Source organism: Cetorhinus maximus, chromosome 27 (assembly GCF_964194155.1).
Source record: "Cetorhinus maximus chromosome 27, sCetMax3.hap1.1, whole genome shotgun sequence".
NCBI classification, from domain to species: Eukaryota; Metazoa; Chordata; class Chondrichthyes; order Lamniformes; family Cetorhinidae; genus Cetorhinus; species Cetorhinus maximus.
The window spans coordinates 20,534,133-20,559,758 of NC_135905.1; the positions used below are offsets into that span (position 1 = coordinate 20,534,133).

The 25,626-nt window shown below is 45.7% G+C and overlaps 1 protein-coding gene across 13 annotated transcripts in view; it reads left to right on the top strand.

Annotated features, from left to right (window-relative positions):
• The window catches only part of zmiz1a (zinc finger, MIZ-type containing 1a), a 438,054-nt gene that overhangs the window by 311,511 nt on the left and 100,917 nt on the right, over positions 1–25,626 (top strand). The window contains exon 1 of one of the 13 annotated variants that reach the window (XM_078530869.1): positions 12,060–12,133. The exons of 11 other annotated variants lie outside the window; for them this stretch is intronic. The gene's annotated coding sequence lies outside the window, so the exon portion shown is untranslated. Of the gene's footprint in view, positions 1–12,059; positions 12,134–13,035; positions 13,162–25,626 lie in introns of those variants that run through there. One more of the 13 variants, XM_078530864.1, reaches the window with a different exon arrangement.

Sequence of the window (25,626 nt, forward strand, 5' to 3'; positions counted from 1 at the left end):
ACAAACATACCCCACACACACAAATACTGCCTCCCCCCCACACACACACACACACCCCACACATACATACCCCCATCACTCACACACATCCCCCCCACATGCACACCCCCCACACACTCATCCCACACAGGAAATTACACACACATGAAAATGCTCTCACGCAATTAAAGAGCACTTTGCATTGGAGATTATTTAATTTGGTTCACAAGAGAGTGAAGTCTTTGGGTTGACTGGCCACATTTCCATTGCTGAAACTCGCTGTGAAGTTGCAGCTCTGTGAGGGTGGGGAGACCTCGGTGTCATGCGATCAAGCAACAAGTGTGGGTGTTGCTTTTAAAGTTGTCGGTTAACAGAGGAAACTTGCTCTTGTGCATCTAAAAGAAAAAGAAAACCTCATTTTAACTTGCTGAAAAATTCCTAACTCCTGGAAGACGTCTTCCCTGCTGCACAAATTGGTTTGGTGTCCCCGGGACCCCTTGTGTCTCTGCTCCCTGGAGAGCGAGGGGGACATAAAAAATGGCCTCGAGGTGAAACCTGGCACAACACACACCACCCCTTTCAGGTTGAACTTTTTTATTTTAAAACCCCATCAAAACCCACTGCTCCTATTCTGTGACCTTGAGACTTAGCCTTTTAGTCTATCACTGGAGTTGAGTTACTGGTCAACTTAAGCTTCTTTCTCTAATGCCCGCAAAGCAAAGGGAGCAGGCTGCACAGCCACTTACCATCGATGTCAGTCATCACTCACCGCCACTTGTCCACAATGATTGACCAGCTAGAAGGGAAAAAGCTCTTGAGGGCAGTAAAAAGTTGATTGATGAATGAGTCAAAGCTCCCATTGACTCACATCTCAGAAGTATTGCACAGTCTGCAAGTCAGGGAACAGCCATTACCTCTCTTTTTGAAGACCCATAATGCTTAACCTTTCCCCTGGGCGACTTTTGATTGCTACCTCTTGAATTGCCAGCTTGATCCCCAACTTCCCCATCTATTTAGTAGAAGTGCAATTAGTACAAAGGATGTCTTGCCGATTGATGCTGGTAATGTTATCCAAGCTCTGTGATGCTTGTGTCCATCAGCAAATCCTGGTGCCAGTCACATTCTGCCTACAAGAGCAGGTCAGAGGCTGGGAATTCTACCACGAGTATCTCGCCTCCTGACTCCCCAAAGCCTGTCCACCACCTACCAAGGCACAAGTCAGGATTGTGCTAGAATGCTCTCCGTTTGCCTGGATGAGTGCAGCTCCAACAGCACTTGAGAAACTCAACACCACCCAGGAACAAGGCAGCCCCGCTTGTTTGGCACCCCATCTAACACCTTAAACATTCACTCCTTCCACCAACGGCGCTCAGCAGCAGTGTGTACCATCTACACAGTGCGCTACAGTGTCCAAACCCACAACATCTACCACCCAGAATGATAAGGGCAGCAAATGCATGGGAACACAAGTTCCCCTCCAAATCATATACTTTGAACTATATCGCCGTTCCTTCACTGTCGCTGGATCAAAATCCTGGAACAACTCTCCCTAACAGCACTGTGGGTGTACCTACACCACATGGACTGCAGCGGTTCAAGAAGGCAGCTCACCACCACCTTCTCGAGGGGCAATTAGGGATGGGCAACAAATGTTGGCCTCGCCAGCGACGCCCACATCCTGTGATATAATTTTAAAAAGCCCACTGACTTGAACAACTGGATTCGAATAAAGTTGGCTATTAAGGAAAGTAAATGCCATTTATCTCAAATATTACTCAATCTAAACAAGTCAATTTTTCAAAGAATTGACAAAGTTCCTTTACGTTCTGCTATTCGACCTGTGTGTGTCTCGGAGTTATTCCAGTCAGAGTGATCTCTCGAGTTAATCCTCAGTCTGCACTGAGGTAGCTGATCTCTGCTGGGATGGGGTGGGAATTGGCCACTGCCCTTGCTGCAGCTGTCCGAATCCAAACTAAGGCCGGGATTTTCCAGCCCTGCCTGCCACTGGGATCTTCCGCTCCCGCCGGAAGTCCGTGGACTTTTGGCCGGCCGGCCGCAGGGTCGGAAAATCCCGGCCTAAGTGTAAAATTTGGCCAGGATTACTGGTCCTGATCGCTATCTAGTGACCCCTGCTGGCAGGAATGCTTGGAAGCTGGGCTCGGACAGAAAGGAACTCTGCTGCAATACCTTCCACAGCCAAACAGCTTGCCGACACTCGTGTCTGACCCCCACGCACACAATGAATGTTGACAAGAAAGGCCTATCTGACAAGGGCCTGTTGGGTTTGGAGGACTCCTATCTTTTGTGGATTCCATGAGCTACAGCCAGGGCTCAGGCTAAAACTGAGAGCGCAGAGACAGACTCCCCCCTCCTCCCTTTTCACAGGGGGAATCACAAACTCTGGCCTTGGCTGATGGTGGCAGGAGGGAAAAGGAAAAGGTAAGCAAGGAAGTCTGCCACATAAAATTCACCCCGACCCGCTGGCCCCACTTGTTAAAGTACAATTAATCATTAACCTTCGAGAGTGAGAGCAAGAATCGACTGTACCAAAAAAATCCTTTACTTTCGTTTTTTTAATTAATTTCTGCACAAGCCTGTTCCACAAAGTTTGTAATAGCAAACTCATTGAATAGAGAATAGCCGGCATTACTTACCTTCAATGCATGTTATGTCACATATCCCCAGCATATTTTTTTGCTGCTTACTCTGTTAATACATCAAAAAACTTGCATTTTCAACATGCTCTTCATGATATAAGGAAAGAGGCACTCTCTACCCCATACTGTGCTATTAAATGTATAGTGGGGATTTGTACCACACTAAAACTTACACGTTCCAGTTGCAGAGTAGGGTTTGTAGCACATTAGCCTCGTGAGATACTGCCAAGCAGTGCCCTGCCTATGAGTGCCGCGCTGGCATCTTGGCAGGGTTGAAGGTCACTGATTTAAGTTTGAGGCCCCTTAAGGGCATCGGTGCCCCTACATTTACAGTGAGGATGCTGCCTAACTGGACTGCAAAAATGCTGCCTTTGCAACCTTTGCGTTTGTGGTTTTGCGTCACTGCTCTGTCTGGTACACAATTGGCAGTTAATGGTTGAGTTGTCCAATTAATTCCGCCTGAAGTAAAGTTGTTCAAGGAGATCAGTGTTCAGACAGAGACCTGGGCGCTGCAGAGCCCTCACTTAGCTTTGTTGCTCAATGCTCCTGTTGGAGGCCAATTTTTAACACGCTTTCTCAGGATGTTTATAAGTGTTGCGCGTGTGTATGGGGTAAAGGGCGTTTGTCATTACGTCGCCGCACGATTCACTGTGTCCTTTGGTGTCGGCGTGCCACTGGAGTTTGTTTGCCACATGCTGACCGTGTGCCCTTGTCAAATTTCTGCAACAAACACCCGTTTCCAATTAGCTGGATGACTGACCAACATCCCGCATGGGTCATATCCAGCCCAGGCAGCCTGGCCCACAGAGCTCAGGCACCTTGGTGTTTATTTACAATTCTCCTTCAACCAACACCCCGCAAAAACAGACAGACTGGTCAGTCCTCTTCATGCTGTTTCTGGGACCTCACATTCACCTAAATACTTGTACGTGAGCTTTGAGATTCCTTGAAAAGTACAGTAAAGTACTATATAGTCGTGTAAATTCCCCCCTGGAATAAATTTCCACCCAACTGGCTCAGAATGAGTGAAGGAAAACCAGACCATTTAGCACAACATGGTTAACATCTGATTTTTATTAACGTTGGTTATGTTACTGGGCGCTGTGCATGAATTCTTTAATATGTTTGATTGTGGTATTGTATGTAATAAGATGCTGACCCACTTGATTGCTATGTTGAGTGTATTAAAAGGGACTGGCACTTGTCAGTCAGTTCTTGGACGGGAGCCCAGGTTGGCTTCATCAGCAGGACAATGAAGAAATGGTTCTGTTGCATTCAACGATGATATGGCTTCACAAGCATTTTTGCAGAATGTAACCCCACAGTGCAGTGTGGATTTACCAGAATGACACCTGGAATACAGGGTTACAAGGGGAGAAGAGCTTACCTAAGATTGTATTCTCTGGAATTTAGAAGGTTAAGGAGCTGATTTAATCAAAGTTTTCAAAATGTTAAGTGGAACAGACAGAGAGAGACTATTTCTGCTGGTTGGGGCATCTAGGATTAGGGGGTATATATAGTCTAAAACTTGGAACCAGAGCCCTCAGGAGTGGAATTAGGAAACTCTTTAACACAGAAGGGGAGGTAAAAGTTTGGAAATCTCGTCCACACCTGGCAATTGATGCTAGATCAATTATTAAGTTTAAAACTGTGATAGATTTTTGTCAGCTAAAAGCATTAAGCGATAGGGGCAAAGACAAATGTATGGAGTTAGGTCAACCACGATCTGATTGAATGGCGGAGCAGGGATGAGGGATGAGGGGCTAAATGGCCAACTCCTGTCCCTATAAAAAGCCAATAGGTTAAAATGTTACAAGCCTGTACAGGGGTGAGCTTTAGGATAGATATTCACTGAATGTTTATCTCGGTAGCATTATTGCTGCTGCTGAGTCAGAAGGTTGAAGGTTCAAGGCCCCACTCCACAACTTGAGCACAGGACCAAGGCTGGCATTCCAGTGCAGGACTGAGGGAGTGCCACATTGCCTAAGGCGCTGTGTATGTATCAAACGCGACATCAAACCTGTGGGTCTCTGGCATTGCTGGAAGAAGGGTGAGGGGCTCTCCCCGTGCCTCCACCAGCAATCCCTCCTTCAGCCAACAGCACCAAAACCTCACCATTCCAGCTAGCTACCGTTGTGCTTTCTAACCCAACAACAAAGGCTCCGCCTCAAAAAATAATTCGATCGACTGTGAAGCTTTGTTGGATATCTTGAGAAAATGTTTCCACTGGCGGGAGGGTCAGAAGCCAGAAGACACAGATTTAAGGTAATTGGCAAAAGATCCCAGAGTGGAGGTGAGGAGAATTGATTCTTGTGCATTGAGTTGTGATCATCTGGAATGCGCTGTCTGAAAAGGGTGGTTGAAGCAGATTCAATAGCAAATGGAGGTTGAATGGGTATTTGAAGGGGAAGCATTGGCAATGGGGAAAGAACTGGCGTGTGGAATTAATTGAATAGCTCTTTCAAAGGTCAGGTCTAGTGGGCCAAATGGCCTCCTTCTGTGCTTTATGATTCTACAAATTGAAAAACGGTTTTCCCAGTTGCCAATCTGGCCAATTTGGCCAGGCTACTGTGGCGTTGCCATGTGCAGTGCAAGACTCTCATGTCAGGAGGCAACAGAACTGGAGTTGTATAAGGATGGTTTTACTCAGTTATATCTTGTGAATTTGAATAGAGTTGGCTGAGGCTTCATCTGGATTACACAGTGATCCTGGATTCAGGCGGAGAATTGCACCCTCCTCGCATGCCCTGGCCATGATCACCCAAGTTGGCACAGGCTGATTATGCCTCACCAACTCTCCACAGCGGCACAACCGAGATTAGGAACTCACAGTGTGAGACGCCCTGCTGCTCTTGGACTTCACGTATAGCAATTTGTAAGAGTCACATGGATGGAAACCCATCTTGGGCAACAATATAAAATGGGCATTGCTGAAAAAAGACGCATGTTGTCGAACCTTTTCATCTTGTACTCATCAGGACAATTCGCAAGAATGCCAAATGTGAAGAGAACAACAATTTATACTTCATGAGAAAAGAGTGCTGATTGATGTGGCAGTGCATTGCCAATCAGCACTCTCTTCTCATGAAACAACAATTTATACTTCATGAGAAGAGAGTGCTGATTGGCAATGCACTGCCACATCAATCAGCACTCTTTTCTCATGAAGTATAAATTGTTGTTCTCTTCACATTTGGCATTCTTGCAAATTGTCCTGATGAGTACAAGATGAAAAGGTTCGACAACATGCGTCTTTTTTCAGCAATGCTCAGGTTTGGCACTACCAAACGTCTATTAATATGACATGGATGGTACCGGATAGGTATCAGGCATGTCTCCCCTTTATATTTACCTCCTTTGAAGTCAATAAATCTGATTATTGGACAGGGATATAACAGGCAGCAAGTGCAATCCCACACGTTTTGTTCTACCACCCAAGACAAGTTTCTACCCCATGGAGCCCCTTTTTCCTACAGTAAGTGTTGTTGACAACTTATTCCCAGTATACCCTCCCCATCTCTTCATTCCAAAAAAATATGCCTTGATCTTGGCTGCAGGTGAGCTGGTAAACGTGGCTCATTAGCAGTGTTGTGAGATATTGGGTATCCAGTGAACGTAATGAAACAAAGGCAAACAATGCTGTTCGGTCTTTAGATGCCGCATCTGTTTTTTTTTTAAACAAAGAATTTGCGGCAAAGAAACCAGCCACTCGCTCTATGTCAGCACCTATGCTGCACATGAGTGTCCATCAACTCGACTTCACGTAAATACATCAGCAGCTCCTCCATGGGTGTTCCAATCGTGCACGTTTGGTGCAGCCTGTGATTTGCGTCCCCTCCGATTAATACAGTTCCCGCCACATCATTTGTAAACTCCACAGTGGCCGTCCCAAGCCTGAGACAGTGTGTTTGAATTCCACGGAACCACGAACAGCAGATGTGCAGAAATCGTGAGTCCTGGTTCCCATTAAGCTGAACAGCATTCCAACTGGCTGGTTTCACCATGAGGTCACCGTCGCACTGAAACCAGAGCTTGAAGGGTGTCGTAGGAGACGTGTCGCCCGTTGTGCACTTTGTTTGGGTTTGAGCGAATGACCGTGCATCTTGGTAGCTGAGGACATGCCACCAGCTGCTAAATCATTGCTGACCTGGTGCCAGATAGAACGGAGCTGAAACAGTTAATGGGATTTTCAGTGATCATTTCAGCAAGGCAGTGAAATCACACTGCCAAGCATTTCATTTAAATTTCCAGGCTCCTTGCCTTTGTTGGAGACCAGAGCGGGGCAGTCGGGAGATGAGGCCAGAGACGGGGAACTATATTTCGTACCAGACCCTACATATGGTTTTGCTTTTTTTTTTAAAAGAGAAAGATCACGCACGTGCGTGTGCGCGCACGCACGCACGCACACGACAAATGTTGTTGTCAATATTCCAGCGAGGGCCTTGAGGGCAGGATTACTTTGTGAAGTTGAGGCTGTGCGGTTGCTGGGAGACTGCTGAACAAATCACATGGTAGCAATAAAGCTTCAGCCATTTGATACAACAGATGGTGGCGCAGGTTCTGTGATACTGTAGCCTGCTGGATGAAACTCAAGTGCTTAGGTCACAGGATCTGATGGACTTGGTTTTGTCAGAGAGAAATGTTAATTCACAAAACACCCAGTCAAGAGGCTGAAATGGAGAGACTGGTGGCCACTGACTGCTGTTCCCCTGACCCTGAATGAAGTGACCACAGTTCACTGCTGCTAATTCAAATTATTCAGTCATCCAAATTAAGCCAAACAGCAACAGAGGCATTTTTTTTGTGTGTGTGTGTTTAAATTAATTCAAATGAACAATTCAATTTAAGCAACACAATAACAAGGGGTAGGCGATGGTGACAGGAGTAGGTTTTTTTATGATTAAATGTAAAATTCAAATGAGAGACAGTGCGATACCTTTGTGTTCCTCAATCCTAAACAGCCCTCGAGAGTTTGCAGGTGGATAGAATGCGGGACCTCCCTTGATTCGTTTTTAAGGAAGCTCTAGCTTGACATTGGCAATAAATCAGCCAGAAGCAGCAGAGCTTCAAGCCTGATAGAGAGGCCCAAGTTAAGGCATAACTCCCTCAGTGGGCTCATCAACCTGTGACTTCCTCAGACAAGGATTTAACTGTTTCCCAGCAACAGCGAAAGGGCATTGAGGACTCGTTTTTGCTCATTAGCAGTGATCGAAACTAGGAAAGAAATGGTGTTCCTGATCCCATGGTGTTGCTAATAGCAAGATGAGGGGTTCCCATCGTTATCTTACAAATTGCATCTGCCAACCCCAAAAGCACCCACTGTTAGTTTCACGGAGGCTTGGCAGAGTAGGGGCAGTGGCGGGGGAAGGAGTGGTGTCAGTGGCTAGAGAGATGTTATCTCACTCCTTCAGTCCATCAGAAACTACCCAAAACTACCTACTTCCAAAGAAGATCTAGTCCCTTTTTCCCCCCCAGCCCACCAAGGTTAGGAAATCCAACTGAACACTCTACTCCTGTTCCTGTGTTCCTCTCTTTACAGGACCCATGAAACAGTTGATGTTAGCAAATCCTTTCAGGAAAGGTAGGGGGACTGAGACACCATTTAAAGGGTTCACACTGGAATTCACGTTTTTTTTTAAAGTCTCATAGTTTGTCACAGCAACAAATAATCCACTTGAGGCCTTCAGCTAGTTTTATCCTACCCTGGGGCAGCCCATGCAAATTCTATTCTTTGCCGTGTTTTTGAACCTTTGGCCTAGACCCTCAGCTCTGGGATTCCACCTCTAAACTTCCCCGCTCTCTCTTCTCCTTTAAGACGCACCTTAAAACCTACCTCTTTGACCAAGCTGTTGGTCACCCAACCTAATGTCCTTGTGGCTCAGTCAAACTTTGTTTCATGGCACTTCTGTGAAGCACATTGGCGTGTTTAGGCACTATATATAAATGCAAGCTCTTGTTGCAATGTGGTTGGCTCTTTAACCGCCCTCTGTCATGGTGTGGCAAGCCACTCAGTTCAAGGGCAATTAGTGATGGGTAACAAATGCTGGCTTCCCAGTGATACCCACATTCCATGAAAGCATATTAAAAAAATCAAGCGGAACCTCTCTGTCTCGGTCCCATCAGCTCCTGATAATCCTTAATCTTAAAAAAAATGTCTTGGTGTCTGCAAGAAGGAATTCAGAAGTGCACAGACTCATTGAAAGAAAACGAGCATCTGAAGAGGAAAACCAAACCATGTTATGTCCGCCTGCAATGTCCTTCCTGTTTCCTGTCAGGGAACTTACTTCGATTCAGTGGATTCTATGGAGCGCAGATTTATCTGTCGGGAAAGTTTAGAACTGAAATGTTTGCACGGTTTTTTTCTATACAGTTTAAATGTAAATGCTTCTGATATATCTTGAAGTTAAAAGCAAGTGAGGGTTGTTGATCTGCAAATGGTTGGCTGTTGAGTTTAGTGAAATGACACATGCCACACAGGAGGTTGTCTACCTGGAGTTATCATGGAATGTGTTACAACTCAGATGGAGGCCATTCAGCCCATTGTGTCCCTGCTGACTCTCTACAAGAGCAAATCACCTAGTCCCACTCCCATACCTATTCCTCATAGCCCTGCAATTTTTTTTCTTCAGCTGTTGAAAGCCATGATTGAATCTGCCACCTCCAGGCTCTCGGGGAGTGCGTTCCAGATCCTAACCACTCGCTGCGTTTTTAAAAAAAGTTTTTCCTCATGTTGCCCTTGATTCTTTTGCCAATTACCTTTAAATCAGTGTCCTCTGCTTCTCGATCCTTCCACCAATGGCGTTAGTTTCTCCTTATTTACTCCACCCAGACCCCTCATGGTTTTGAGTTAGTGGCAGTAATGTTCCTCGTGTTGGCAAGTGGAAAATGTGAGGGTTGTGCTAACTTTGCAGGCTTATGAATATCTAGGCATTCGGGGACTCACGTGGCTCATCCCATTATAACCTTCGTCAAAATCCTTCATTTATTTTTTGTATTTTTCAATTGGCATTAAAATGTTAAACTGTTGACGAGAAATATATTTTCAATTCATCTACACATTTGTGGTTGTTTAAACAATACAGGAAGTTACTGACAGCTTCATCTGAAGGTGTAGGACTGCTACTGGAGATGATGTGATCTTTGGCAGAGAGCTGTATAAACCCCATGTAGAGTTGTACCAGTAAATTGGTGCTACAATGGTAACCTGTGTTACCACACATCCAGGCAACAGGGTCCTTAGGATGATGATAAGATGGTAAGCTGGTATGGTTTTAACCAACCAGTATTCTCTATCCCTGCCCTCCCCACCCCCCCACCATCCGTCACTTGTTTCCACTTCCAAATGCACCCACCCCCACCTCCACCTCAGCCCCACGAACAATGAAACTCTTATCCACACTTCTCTTACTTCCAGCCTTGAACTCTCCGACCTCCAATCTTCCACCCTGTGCAAAGTTTAACTCCTCCCCCAAAATTCTGCTGCTCACATCCTGCCTTGCAATAAGTTGCTTCGGGCCTGTCTTTACAGTCTCCTTGTGAACTTTCGATTCACAATCCCGAAACCTCATTGACAAATTCCACCATGACTCCACCTCCAACATGTTTCAGCAAACCTCCTGTAAACCCTGGGCTTTGCTCTTCAGGCTCTTGACCTCTCGTGCATCCTTCCACTCATCGCCCCTCTCCTCTCCCCCATCATTGGCAAAGCCACGAGCTGTCTCAGCAAGGAACATGGATTTATAGAATGAGATGACTCAAAAGGACGCCATTTGGCCCACCATGCCTGTGCAGGCCCTTTGAAGGACCTATCCAAATAGTCCCATTCCCCTATTCCTTCCCTACAGCAACAATGACAGCTTGCATTTGTATAGCATCGTCTTTAGATCTGTAAAAGGCGGCGTTCCCTCACATACACTATTGTCTTTAAAGCCCTGAGTAACATTTCTGTCTTCTATGGAATTTTATTCTTGCCCTCTATTCTTAAAAAAATCTGGGTCCCTGGGGTACAACACAGTTTACTACATTGAAGTAATTTGAAGCCAAATAGAGGTAGAGTTAAATTCTACAGGAATGGAAGTAAAAGCAGCGAGGCTGTGCTGTACTTCTACAAGACCTTAGTTACACCACAATTGTGCACAGTGCTGTTCCCCATATTACAAAAGACTATTGAGGCAGTGGAGAAGGTGCAAAAAAGATTTACAAGAATTATGCCAGAACTCTGAGGTTAGCCACCAGGAAAGACTGAACGAGTTTCCAGAGTTCTGTTCTCTGGAAATGTGAAGTTGCAGGGTGACCTAATGGGTTATGAAGGGGTTTTGATTCGGTTGAGGTAGAAAAATGCTTCCTCGTACAGGTGGATCAAAAACTAGGGGTGGGTGGGGGGAGGTCCATAAATATAAGACAGACACAAATCAATCCAATAGAGAATTCAGGGGAACTTTCTTTATCCAGAGAGCGGTGAGAATAACCACGCGAGGTGGCTGAAGTGAATAGGAAAGGTACATTTAAGAAGTAGCTGCATGAGGGAGCAAGGAATGGAAGGATGTACGGAGAGCGTTAGATGAAATAAGGTGGGAGGAGGTTTGTGTGAGGAGTGTGAACACCAGTATAAAACAGTTGGGCTGAAGGCCTATTTCTGTGCTGGAAATTCTATGTACAGGTTGAGAATCCATTATCTGAAAACCCTTGGGGCCGATCGAGTTTCAGATTTTGGATGATTTTGGATACCCGCGCGTAGGCCTAGGCTTGCTAACTTTACAATTCGGTCAGCGAGTTTGTGGCAGCTCAGGTCAGGGACATCCCCTCACTAAAGGTCAGGTGACGTCGGCAAGGTTCATGTTTTGGCTTGGGGAGTGTCGCCTCAGGTCAGGGACTTCCCGCCCTGAAGGTCGATGAGATTTGAAGAAAGTGCGGTTTTCGGATGTGCGGAGAACAGGTCCCTGACCTATAACTCCTGATGAGTGTTCGCACGTTGCCAAATTGTGGGGGGGAAGGGGGTTAGTTATCAGCTGGTGCCAACTCTGGTGCAGTTGGACTTACTGGAAAAGCATGGGCCCTGGCTATTGCAACCCCCTTAGTGCCAAGGCAATCCCAGTTGAGACTGGCTAATTCAGCACTGGCCAGCGATTGAACCCGTGACAGCCCCACTCTCGGCTGCCCGGCTTGACACCGGGCCCAACTTTTTACAAAAGGGTGTGACCATTTGAAAAATTGTGACCAAAGGAGTAATTTCGACACTGAAAGTTTAAAGAACCACGTGTCAGGACTTCGTTTCTAAGCTGGTGTTGGGAATGGTAATGAAAACTGATGCATCTTTGCTGCGGTGAGCCAGTGAATGGGTTAAAACTGAACTTAATTTCCAGAGGAAAAAATTCACTCAGGAATCTTTTTGAGCCCGGGTGAGGGCTGTGCACCAGTCCTTGTGGAGTGTTTCTGTCAGGATATGGGTTCAGCAGAAAACCATTGCTGTGCACGGGCCAGTATGTGACAGGAGCAAGGTAGGGCGTCTCGCTGTTTGTGAAATCGTGACCTCATGCGGGGTGGGATTAGGCAGTTTTATGAGACCTGTGATTATCTGGAGTCTGCTCCTGCTGTAACAGGCAAGTGGTTCTGGCAAGATGGGGCCCCGTGCAGTCTGTCAGTCAGCAAACCTACACACCACCACGTTCCCCGTGTGCGACACAGTTCCCAGCACCAGACCATAGAGCAAAATCCTTCCGGGGTGGTGGTTCTTTTTACTTTGCCTCTTGCTTTTTGTTGCAGGCACGTGAACTGCCATATGCCTCCCCCTACAGCCACCCCCCCCGCCCCCCCCACTCCCACACCCCCCCCTCCCTTCCTCAGCTGAGTGATGGTATGTTCCCTTTGGCAGAATTGTGAAGCAAACTGCTTAATCATGGCTCTCCCCGTGCTGGTCACAATGGTGTGTTCTGGATACTCATGCTTGAACAGACACAAGGAATTCCTGAAAGGAGGGTTTGGGGCAGGGGGGGTGGGGGAGAAGGGGATAATGGGCCTTAATTTGCTTTTTTGAGAGGTAGCCATGCAAGAGTTGCAAGTAACGTCAATGTGTGCCCTGAGCTTCATCGTAACAGTTGCTGAAGCTGAAATATGTTAAGTGTTAACTCAGTATGGCACAGCATGTTGTTCAGTTATTCTCTTGACTGCCGGCACCCCGAGGTTTGTGTTTTACTGATCTTACTGTCTTAGGCTGGCTTTAACTGGCTTAGAGAAAGGGAATGGGGAGGGAGGGGGGTGGTTGGGGTGGTGGTGGGTAGTGACATTTCACTGCTGTTGCACCATGTTTTTGACAGACATCTTGCACTCCTGTGCCATGGCTCTGGATTTCCACGGGTGTTAAGTATATATTGCAGAACAGGAGCCACATTCAGGAAGGACATGCAGGGATGTCACTGTCAGCAGTAAATTGCACAGTGTTAAATTCCACTGTTATGTTATTGTTGGATTTGCTGTGCAAGTGTGACTAGTGGAGATGACGAGACTGCCTTATGGTGCAGCCTGTGAGGTAGGAATTCCAATCAGCCAGGTTGATATACCAGTGTCCAGTGTGCACTTGGATGGTATGTTTGTTGTGCGTTGGTGCTTGAGTAAAACTACTGCAAACTTCAGTGCAGGATGCTTTAGGAGTGTGCATTTGTATCCTCTACCTACCGGACTCGAGACCCCGGTGAAAATACTCAGGATAGGAGGTCAGGAGAGAGGAGGAAAGAATTAGAAATGTTTTGCTTAATATGCTGCTGACGTGCAGTTAGTTCAATTTGGAAACAATCTCTCATCAGTTTGTTCCTTTAAGAGCTATTCTCCATGGAAGAGGAGGAATTAGACTTAGACAAGGATTCCAATGTACAAATGATGCCGTGCTGCTTCAGAGAGAGAGAGAGAGAGAGGAGCAGGGAAAATTCCATGCTGGAAATGGAGGAAAGAGTAATTCAGAAAGGTGGCCGCTAGTCGGAGAGGGGAAGCTGTCAGGAGGTTTTTCAGAAGGAGAGAGAGGTAACGAAACTGGGTTGCACCAAAGTGACTAGGAAAATCTGGAGTGGGACCAGGTCCCCTCCCCCAAAACTCCAGTGAAGCAGCTCTATAATGTGTGATGATTTGCTGGGGCCACACTAGGTTTCAGGAACATGGGTCTTGGGGATTTGGCTGGAATTCAAATGTATAACTGTATAAATGTGCCATGATTTTCAATAGGCCTTCCAGCAGCCAACGTTGCCTGGCCACAGCAACTTTGCATTTGCCTTGTAACAAGACACCCAGTGCCCATTTTTGGAGAACCTGGTGCCACTCAGGATACAGGAGACCTGTAGGCGGACAGTGAGATTTGCTTTTGGCCGGTTGGTTAGTGAGTCTTGTCCGACACTTCCCTAGAACTGGCCATCAAACGCTGCTAAATTACCAGTGACTCAAAAAGAGCAGAGCTTGCAGAGCTGAAGTCGTGTACATTTTAACTCTTTGGCGACCGCAGATGTAATTCAGCAGCACTATCCAAACTTCCACAAAGTTCTGGAGCAGCGTGATGTGATAAAAGCTGTTTTATTCTATACCGCTCCGGCCCTGTATCCTGTCATTTTTGGGAGTTTGATGGGAGAAATTCGTTTCACAGAAAGGACACGAAGGAAAAAGCAGTGTTGATTTTGGAGAGTTAAAGTGAAAGTAGCATGAAACAGTCATGTGTGCTCTGCCCTTTACCCCCTCTATCCTGTTTGTGTGAGATCCTTGCAACTTGCCACTCATTGGCTTAGTCATATATTGCCATGATACTCGCAGTTCTTATATTAATCTCCTGCCTTCTCAAACCATACCGCCCTGGCCATGTACATGTGCATGCTCGTGTAACACCCCCTCCCCATTCCTCATTCCACTGACACCCTGACCCCACCCGCCTCCTCCACACCTCCAGGTTAACGCAGATCCAAACTAAAAGCGATATATTGACATTTACACAGACCTCTGACCCAGCCAACATCATGCATGAGAAAGCAGAGCATCAAGCTGGTAAATTCTCTGCAATAGCATTGCCTGTGTTAAAGAGCCTAATTCACACGTTTCAAGGTTCCGCCCACACTTGCAAGTGACCAGGAATTAAAATGTGACTTTTTAATGCCAGCTAGTGTTGTCGCTAATGCTTTATTTAGATTTAAATGAGGTGTTTTTTTAAACATGTCTTTGTGTTCAATGCCGTTGTGCCTGCCAACACCAGAAAGCATCCATTTATGCAGTGGATCTGACAAGTGCTTAGCTGCAAATTGTTTTTTCCCCTTTTGAAGATTGTTCTTGGTTTCCTTAAATGGCCCTAGCCCTGTGCCAGGGGCAGGTCAAGGCAATAACATAGCTGTAAGAATGAGCATGTGAACCAATCAGTGAATGAGCAGACAGATGGTGGTGGCCATCTTTCTGGGACAGAGGGACTCAGGAATGAATCCTGTACGTGTGATGAGGACTCAGAACTGTTTCAGGAGGTGACACTTTGGCAGTTTTGACTCATCTATAAATTTGTGACAAGCGCAAAAAATTATCTAGGAGTAGGAGGCGGCTGTTGACATTCTCGAGCCTGCTTCGCCATTCAGTGAGGTCGTGGCTAGTCTGCAACCTAACTCCATATACCTGCCTCAGTAAAATCCCAAATACATTGCAACACCTTTTTTTTTTGCATTAATTTTAATTTGCTTCCTTGGCTTGCGCTTGGTCTGTTAGCCAATGGCACAGTGAGTTCATCTAGTGAGTGGAACTCATATCACTGAGCTGTACAGGTGAAGACGGTCTTAGTCCTGATACTGACTTAGTGCCGATCTTAGCCGTGACCTAGACCATGGGGATGCCATAATTTCCTCCAGTAAAGAAAATTGACATTCGCAATGAGTCCATTTCACACGACTAACAAACTTCATCCCTGTTGAGTCAACCAGGACATTTAGATTTTTATTCAACTTATTTCCTGTAGCGATTTCACCGCCGTTCACATAATACTGACATTGGACGATATTTTCTCGTTATCGCAGTATTTTACCCTTGCCCATATTAAATTCGATCCGCCATTGACCTGTCATCAGAGTTTACAGCAAAGAAAAGCCCATTCAGCCCGCAATCCTGGCCCTCGAATGCAGCCGTGCAAAAACACATTGCACTGCCCAACTCTGTCCACTTGCATGTGTTGCCCAACTTGTGCGATTCCTAAGTTGCAGCATCGAGTGCAACCTTGCACCGAGTTTCTGTGTCCAGGTTGTTGTAAGTTGGAAGTGGAGAAGGTTGTGGTTGGCTGGTTGACATATAGCCTGTCAGCCAGGTTAACCTCCGAACTGAGCTTCAAGCGGTCCGACTGACACCAAAAACATCCAGGCCTCTTGCTCACCTGCAGTGCCTCTTAAGGTTTTGTTCACTGCTAAAAGCAGTGTTGACTCAAAGGACAGGGTTTTAGGTAATCTATCACACTTAATCCTATTCAAAGGGGTATGGCACACTGCACATGCCAAGTATTTCAATATATACAGTACTCGTTAAACACTTGAGCCTGCACCATACATGGTCAGAGAATGCAGGCTGGATGCCTGCAAATGTTTGATGTGGGGAAGGAGGAGGATTGGTGCCTGAACACACACTCGCAATCAAAGCTGCATTGGAGGGTGGTTTTTTTGAGCACGTTACACTGCGAAATAACAGACGTTCTACATAACCATGGACTGTGTTTTTAGTCTCCACTTATTCCAAAGTCTGATCTTTAAGCCATCTGAGTCGCTCAGTACAGTGCAAAGTGGTTACCATTCAGTTGATGCTGATAGTTGGATCCATCAGCTGTGTACAGGGGTGAAAATAAACTGCTAAAGCCGTTGGTAAGGAGGCGGAAAAGTAGCAGGTCAATCAGCGTTTGAAAGGGGTTTCATGTTGTGGGTGTAGCCCCTGACATTTAGGTGGAACTCTTTGACATCTGGGTGTCGCCCGCTGTCAGGGCTGAGTGAACGGTTACACCCAGGACATTAACTGCTTTGCCTCTTTCAGATGCTGATTGACCCGATTAGCATTTCTCCCTTTAAATTCAGCGCCACATTCAAATTTTTGCATAAAAGAGGAAAAGACACGGTCACTATAGTAACGCATACACTTGAGTGCGTGAGCTTCTTAATTGCGGCAGCGTTCACATTTTCACCAAGTCGAATATTGCCGGAGCAGATGTTGGTATTTCCCAGAGCGCTATCTGTCCATTTCCTTTTCCTGTTGTCTTCCACTGAAGAAAGAATCTTCATTCAAGCAATGTTTTTATCAAGTGCTCAAGAAACCCCCAAACATTTCATAACTAAATGAGTTACTTTTGAAATGCAGTACCTGTGCTTATGTAAGAGAGAGCATCAAATACACACACAGCAGGATCCCAGGAAATTTGGTGAGCAACTACTTAATTTGTTGGTTTGATGGAGAAATCTTGACCATTGCACCAGAAGAAGTCAGCTGCTATTCTTTGAATGGTGCCTGTATAGGAAAGCAGGCTTCCAAAATCTCTTAAAAAATCAATACTTCTGACCAGGCAGTATTCTCCCAGTGCTGTAAAAGAGATAGCCATCAACTAGGTCTTGTTCTCAAGCCCTGGATAGGGGCTCAAAGCTGCAACCTTTTTTGACGTGGAGGTGAGTAAAGATACTACCGAGTCAAGTTGACGAGCCTTAAACCCGACGGAGGACACAGGATGAGTGGGACTGTGAGTGGGGCCACGCTTTCAGTTCAGTTCTGATGTTTGTTCTGCAGAGGACGAAGAGTCATGAAAAACATTACCATCAGCTGGAGGTCAGTCATCTCAGTTCCAGGACCAGCTGCAAGAGTTCCTCAGGGTAGTGTCCTAGGTCCAACTATTTTCAGCTGCTTCATCAATGACCTTCCTTCCCTCATAAGTTCAGAAGTGGGGGATGTTCGCTGATGATTGCACAATGTTCAGCACCATTCGTGACTCCTCAGTCCAACTCCCAATGCAGCTAAACCTAGACAATAGTCAGGCTTGGGCTGACAAGTGGTAAGTAACATTCGTGCCACACAAGTGTCAGACAATGACCAACTCCAACAAGAGAGAATCTAACCACCTCCCCATGACATTCAATGGCATTACCATCACTAAATCCCTCACGATCAACATCCTGGGGGTTACCATTGACCAGAAACGGAACTGGACCAGCCATATAAATACTGTGGCTACAAGAGCAGGTCAGAGGCTAGAAATCCTGCAGCAAATAACTCCCCTCCTGACTCCCTAAACCCTGTCCATCATCTACAAGGCACAAGTCAGGAGTGTGGTGGAACAGTCTCCACCTGCCTGGATGAGTGTGGCTGCAACAACACTCAAGAAACTTGACACCATCCAGGATGAAGCAGCTCGATTGACAGGCACCCCATCCACAGATATTCACTCCCTCCACCACGGATGCACAGTAGCAGCAGTGTATGCCATCTACAAGATGCACTGCAGGAACTCATCAAGCCTCCTTAGACAGCACCTTCCAAACTCACGTCCGCTACCATCTCGAAGAAAAAGGGCAACAGACACATGGGAACACCGCCACCTGGAAGTTCCCCTCATGCCACTCACCATCCTGACTTGGAAATATATCGCCGTTCCTTCATTGTCACTGGGTCAAAATCCTGGAACTCCCTCCCTAACAGCACTGTGGGTGTACCTACACCACATGGACTGCAGCGGCTCAAGAAGGCAGCTCACCATCACCTTCTCGAAGGTAATTCGGGATGAGCAATAAATTCTGGCCTAGCTAGTGACTCCCACATCCCATGAGCGGATTTAAAAATATGATAGTCCCACACCATTAGCACCAGGCATGAGTGAGAGAGGGTGGAAAAATTGATTTTCATTAAAGAAAAATACACGTTAGTCTGTTGGGAAGATTTAGGCACTGAGCTACCAAGCCTGAAACAGGACAAGTGTCGTCTCATCCCTTGCTCACTTCCAGCTCTATATCCTGTTCCAAATACTCCTTCCTTTCCCTCTGGCCTCTCCGAGTCCCCTCCATTGACCATTGCTGGCAGAGCCTTCAGCCACCTCAGTTATATTTTCTGCCTCTGCTCCTCTCAGTCCCCAACATCTTGCAAACTAATTTCCAGGATCAAACTTTCAGTCATCCCTCTTAATCCCTCGATCCCTGGCTCTATGTCCTCCTCCCTGTACCTATTGGTGAAGTACCCTGGGGAATTCTCTTTATGTTAAAAGGCCAGATGTAAATACAAGCTTGTGGTGATACAAACTGCATGAGCTTATCACAGCAAAAAACAGAACTCGAGCTGTACGAATGTAGAATATGTAACTTCAGCACAGGAAAGTGATCGCCATACATCATTGGAATGTTCCTCCCTGCCCCTGGGTGGTCCCATTTATTCAAATGCGTGTCTTCTGCTGCATTATGAACAATGGTTTAATATTTTACTTGTAGCAATTGGTTGAGTCAGTAACCTGCCCTTTGGGGTTCAAGTATGGGCAGGGCCTGAGTTTGTTCAGTTGCAAGCACGTGGTTTAGAATAGGTTACCTGCCTCTCCATCCGTTGGCTGTGGTTTCCCCCCCCCCCGCCACTCCTCATTGGGCATGTTTCCATGCCAACGTAATTAGTTGTTCATGTAAACTTTAATTGCACTGAAAAAAAAATCAGTTGCTTGTTGCTTTGCAGGTTTATTACTGTGTCTTGCACTCTCCCAGAAATAGCCAGCCCAGCATGTGACCCCGCAGCCAAGATGGAATGTTGTATGGAAAAAAAACAAGTTTTGCTGGCGATGATGTTGTAGTGCCATAAAGGGCAGCAAGATTAATAAGTAGTTAATAGTTCCTCTTTTTAGTAGTTTATTGAGGAAGGAAATTTGCTCAGGACATTGGTAGGGACTCGCTGCTCCTTTTTGAATCCAATGAGATCTTTAATAGCATCCCCTGACATCTGGGGAATCACAACTTGCACAAGGCAGCAGTATTTAAGTTTCAGCTGGGATCATTGGTCATACCGCCTCTAAGTCAGGAGGCCATAAATTCAAGCCCCGCTTCAGGGCTTGACATGCTGACATGTCAGCTCAATGCTGAGGGAGTGCTACTTCGTCTACAGGAGCTGCACCTAGATTAATACATTCAACAACGGCCCTGTCCACCTCTTTAGATGGACGTGAGAAATCCCACAATGGGGAGTTCCCCTAGTATCTTGGCCAACAATCTGCCCTCGGCCAACATCGCCACTTATCTCATTTTCTGTTTGTAAATGGATTGCTGCAATTCCTTACCGAACGGTAATTAAATTCAGAAGTAGCTCATTGGCTATGAAGCACATTGGGACGTGAACGGCGCCACGCAAATGCAAATTCTTGCAGGGGAATGCTGAACCCAAATCACATAAGATTCACGGAGCCTGCAACTGCCTGAGGCAAAGGCCTACAATCGAGGCAGCTGACACCTGAAACCTGTTTTATTCCGAGCCCAGTTAGAAATCTGCAAAGTGTCAGAGGTGAATTCTATGCTTCTAGCAAGTAGCAACACTTGTGAGAATCGCAGGTTCTATTCCCTTCTCCCTCATGTATTTATCCAGCCTCCCTTACTGAATTGTAGTCACTGTTGTGTAGACATGGAAGTCTCTTGCCTGCTGTCTCTCAGGGTTTAGCCTGAAATAAGATTGCGCTGTCTTCATCCCGTTCCAGTGGGTGCAGCTACCTATAATTAAGCATGAGTTGAGAGTAATACTGTCTGCTTCACTCGAGGGCTGATGTAGAAAATTGAGTTATCAGACTTTTATTGTTGACCTACTGTACCAAGGTTTTGATTGAGGCATGTTGTTGAGGCAATGCAGGGGGAGATGCAAGGGGTGATCCCATCGTCCCAATGGGAAGCCAAGGTCACAGATCAGAGGATGAGCACAATATTTTTGTTGTAATTGTGTCTCTGACCTGTGTATGAGGCTTTCCCACTGGGACCAAACAATCTGGAGTCACCCCTTTCTCTACATCTAAGTATATCTGACTGTTGGAGAGGCTGAGGTGATTCATCTTGGAGCAAAAGCGATTGAGGGGACATTTGATAGAGGCGTACAATAATATGACAGGCTTGTAGAAGGTAGAAGAGAAAAAAACTCTTCCCATTAGTGATGGCGCAAGGAGTCAAGCTTTAAGATTTTGGGCAAGAGACATGGGGGGGGAAATGTGAGGAAGTACCAACTCACTGCCAACAAGGGTGGTGGAAGCGGGAGCAATGAATTCAAAAGAAAATTAAATGGGCGCTTGAGGGAAATAAACTTTCAGGACTACAGGGATAGAGTGGGGGAACGAGACTGACTGGATGCACAGGAGAGAGCTGGCATGGATTCGATGGGCCGAATGGCCTCCTTCTGTGCCATTAAGTATGGAGGTATTTGACCTTTGTGCATGCTGTTCCTTATACTGATGAGCAAAACTAACTCCAAAAATCTAGAGGGGGCGGGATGGGGGATTGTAATTAGATTCAAAGACACTGGCTTTGACACAATTGGTTTGAAATCCAGATTTTTTTAAACTAGGGAACAATTATTCTCAATACCATTGGGTGCTAGATGTCAGGCTGAGTGGAGGGAGTGGAAAACTAAGCCTGCCCTAACCGTAACATGACGTGTAACCATGCAATGCAGGACACAGAAGCACTGGATTGTCACAAAATGAAATACATAATCGCCTCGTGGCACTATAGACTATTGAGCCAATGTTGAACCAGGAGGGTGTGGTTGTGCACATTGTACCCTCCTGGCTGTTGAGGGTTGCAACTGGTAAGAAAATCTGATCCATGACATAAATTGGAAGCCTGGTAGCAACAAGAACATGCTATAATATGAATATTGCTCTAATATGAACATTGTCTCATGGATCAGCCTTGAAGAGTTGGTGGATTGTAGAAGTTGGTCATCAGAATACAATCGGAGTGTGTTTTTTCAATCTGGTCCAATATCACACTGCCAAGTTTTGTTGGAGACCAGAGCTCTAATAATAAATAATCTGTTTTGGAAAGGTGTGGTTACCTTGACATGGCTAGTGTTTAAGCTAGGAAGTCATGTGCTCTGTTGCCTATGATGAAAGACTGGTTGGAAACGCAGGTAAAGCCATTAACAGATGTGTAGAGTAATTAAATGTTTCTACACCCTGCTGCCATAGCTCTGAGAATGCAGCACTGTTTTGAAATAACAGACCGTAGGAAAATGATGTCATGTTCTTTGGTTAAATATCAAGGAGACAGAGCCCCTGAGGGGAAAAGATTCATCCAAGCAGACAAATGACCCTTAGTAGGATGCCTTATCTTTTAATATATAATACATACACAACACCTTATCCATCACCAGTGCAAAGAGTAATGAGTTTTAGGTGAACTACCAATTACAGGATGCCAAAAGCTAAGTGGCGTTCATTCAGATGTTAGACCAGTGAGCCTGGATCGCCTGTGAGTTTACTCGCAGATTGAAATGAACATACAAGTTCCACCCTGTCACCCACCTCATTGACTGACACGTTAATGTCAGTGGGCACTCTGGGAATGGGCTGACAGCCAACAGTAGTCTACCTGTGCACTCTGTTTATATTGCCAACAAGTTACTCGCAGACCATTGTTAAAATTTGAGTGCAGGATTAAAACTTTTAGCCCCACTCTCTGATCCCTCAGTGGATAAATTACATTGTTGGCTGCAGCAGCTGAATCAACAGGGACCAGGAAAATCCCAGCTTCTGTCTTTACTCGATGCTGGGTTAACCAGAGTGTTGCTGGGCTGGAGCTACAGGGTTAGTCCTCTTGTTCTTGGGCCTGAGGAGCAGGGATCACATAAGGAAGCATTTTTCTTCATCACAATCGAGCAAGGTCCCTGACAAGTGGCCATTGGACAAGGGCAGAGGTTTGGCTGAACCGCCAATGCCCCTGCAGTTGCATAGCCTGCTAATAGCCTTCAGGTTTACACGTGGAGTGCAGTGACCTGGGTGAATGAATGGCTGGTACTACCTGGAAAAAATTCTCCCAGGTGACCCACTGTCCTCAGGAGTGGAATAATAGGTGAGAGCAGAAAGATCTCCCCAGGAAATATACTCATTCACTTGTCTAGCTCCCCCTTAAATACATCTTTGCCATTCATAGAGTCATTATGGCACAGAGGGAGGCCATTCAGCCCATAAATATGCACGTACTGACAACGCACTCTAGAGCAATCCAATTAGTCCCATTCTATCCCCATATCCCCTCAGGTTTATTTCACTTTCGTTGATTTATTTCCCTCAGTTCCAATGCTAAACAAACCATTCACCATAATTCCCACTCCTTACAGTAATCAAAAATCAATTATTTTATGATGTAAATGAATAAACAGCTATTTGTTAATGCAATCTGCAACTTTCATTCAGCTGGTGACAGATGAGATGAAGCAACTACCTCAAGGTTACTGTGGGATGTCGTGAATCCATAAGTGACCCTGATTTTGTAATCCACGAGTGAAGAAATCACAAGTGGGTTAATGCGGGGCAAATGAACGAGTAGAATTTTTACAAATAATTTCACGGTGACCTCGGTTTATACCTTGTGCCCTTTGGAAATGTTTATAAGTTTAGGGTTTTTTACGTTTTCGTTTTTTTCAAAGGTTAATAGCTACACGTATGTTTTAACATGACATCAGCAGAAGACTCAAGTTGTGCAAAATTTGGCTGACGTTGTGTGACCAGGGAACTGCCTCAACCGCTCCCTGTACCAAGTGCCACATTCCACCACTCTCTGATAACGCCTCCTAAACGTGGGAAAACGTTCAAATAGGTGACTGAAAGTTTGGTGTAAAGGGTGGATTTTGAGAAAATGTTTAAAGACGGAGAGAGGCAGAGCGGTTTAGGAAGGGAAACCCAGAGGTGGAAACTGAGGCACTTGGAGGTACTGTCCACCAGCGTTGGGGCAAGACGAAGGTGGGACTGCATAAAATATCATTTAAAAAAAGTGACTGGAAGGATTTGGACAGGAATATAAAGCTGGAGAAGATTGCTGAGATAGGGGAAGGCAAGGCTACGAGGGATTCTGATTGTCCCTTAAGGCTCCACCAGGTTTCTACTTTAACTTGACAAAACCCATCAGAAAATGACAAGAACCCAATAATGCCAGTGGCCCGGCTGACTCCACATCAGTAGGGTAAGAGGTGGTGCTGCCGCCTAGTCCTTCCGCAGCCAACCGCACTAGGAACTAGGGTATTGCTGTTTAAAAATAAAGGGTCACCAATTTAAAACGGCGATGAGTCAGAATGAGTCAGTGAGTCTTTGGAACTCTTCCTGAAAAGGCAGTGGAAGCAGAGTCTTTGAATATTTTTAAGGCAGAGGCTGGTAGACCCTTGGTAAGCAAGGGGGTGATAGGTTATCAGGGGCAGGCGGGATGCAGATTTGAGGTTACTATCAGATCAGCCAAGATCTTATTAAATGACAGAGCAGGGGGTCTACTCCTGCTCCATGTTCGTATGGTTGTATGCACTAAGGGGATGAGACGGGTTGTCTATAAGCTGGGGTTTTCCACTTTTTCCAGCATTATAAACCGACTTCTACAATTTGAAATGGGATGGAGGAACAGGAGATCGGAGGGTGCATGTATGCAAGTTTTTGAAGATGGCCAAGGAAGTTGAGAAGGCTGTTCAAACAGCACGAGGGATCCCTTGGGTTTATTAATAGTGGAACAGAGTACTAAGGTATTGACGTTATGCTAATCCTTTATAAAACACTGGTTAGGCCTCAGCTGGAGTATTGTGTTCCATTCTGAGCACCACATTTCAAGAAGGATGTCAGGGCATTAGATAGGGTGCAGAAAATACATTTAATAAAATGATACCAAGGAATGAGGTGGAAAGATTGGAGAAGCTGGGTTCTTCTCCTTAGTAGGGTTGCCAACTGTAGTTAAATGTATTCCTGGAGGTTTAATCACATGACTTGCCCCAACACTCCAGCCATTAGTCGGCCAACACTTTCATCCTTGTGACACACAACCTTTCTACACCAACTGGGAAGCAAAGAGACTCATTACCCAATTAGATGATGCTTGACTGTCAGCCAAACAGCCTTTTCCCAATTTTCAGCATTTTTATATCTGGTAAATAGAAATGTTCAAAGAAAATGACAAAAAAAAAAACCCCAATATTTTTTAATGTCCCAGTGGTTTTCCCCCAGGGTTGCACACAGCAGTGTCCTGGAGATTGATCTTCAATTCCTGAAGCTGCCAGGCCAGTCATGGAGCGTTGGCAACCCTACTCCTTAGACAAGAGACGTTCAAGAGAAGATCAGATAGAAGCGGGGGGGGTTATTAAGGCAGAAATGTTTTCAGTGGCAGAAGGGTCGGTAACCAGAAGACAGGGATTTAAAGTACTTGGCAAAAGAACCAGAGGCGCAAGGGGATTTATTTTTTACACAGAGAGTTGTTGTGTTCTGGAATCTGTAGTTTGAGAGACTGAGGGAAGAGGATTCAATAGAAAGTTTCAAAAGGGAATTGGATTGATACTTAGAACCATAGGACCATAGAACACTACAGCACAGAAAAACAGGCCATTCGGCCCTTCTAGTCTGTGCCGAAATATTATTCCGCTAGTCCCATTGACCTGCACCCAGTCCATGACCCTCAGGATCTCTCCCATCCACGTATCTATCCAATTTATTCTTAAAACTTAAGAGTGAGCCCGCATTTACCACGTCAGATGGCAGCTCGTTCCACACTCTCACCACTCTCTGAGTGAAGAAGTTCCCCTTAAACCTTTCCCCTTTCACCCTAAAGCCACGTCCTCTTGTGCTTATCTCTCCTAATCTAAGTGGAAAGAGCCTACTCGCATTTACTCTGTCTATACCCCTCATAATTTTGTAAACTTGAAAACTTGAAGTGAAACAACTTACAGGGCTGTGGGGAAAGAGCCGGAGAGTGGAGGCTAGTTGGATTGTTCTACCAAAGGGTCCAAATGGTGGTCTCCTGAGTTGTAGCGTTCTGTAATAAGGAAGAATCCAACA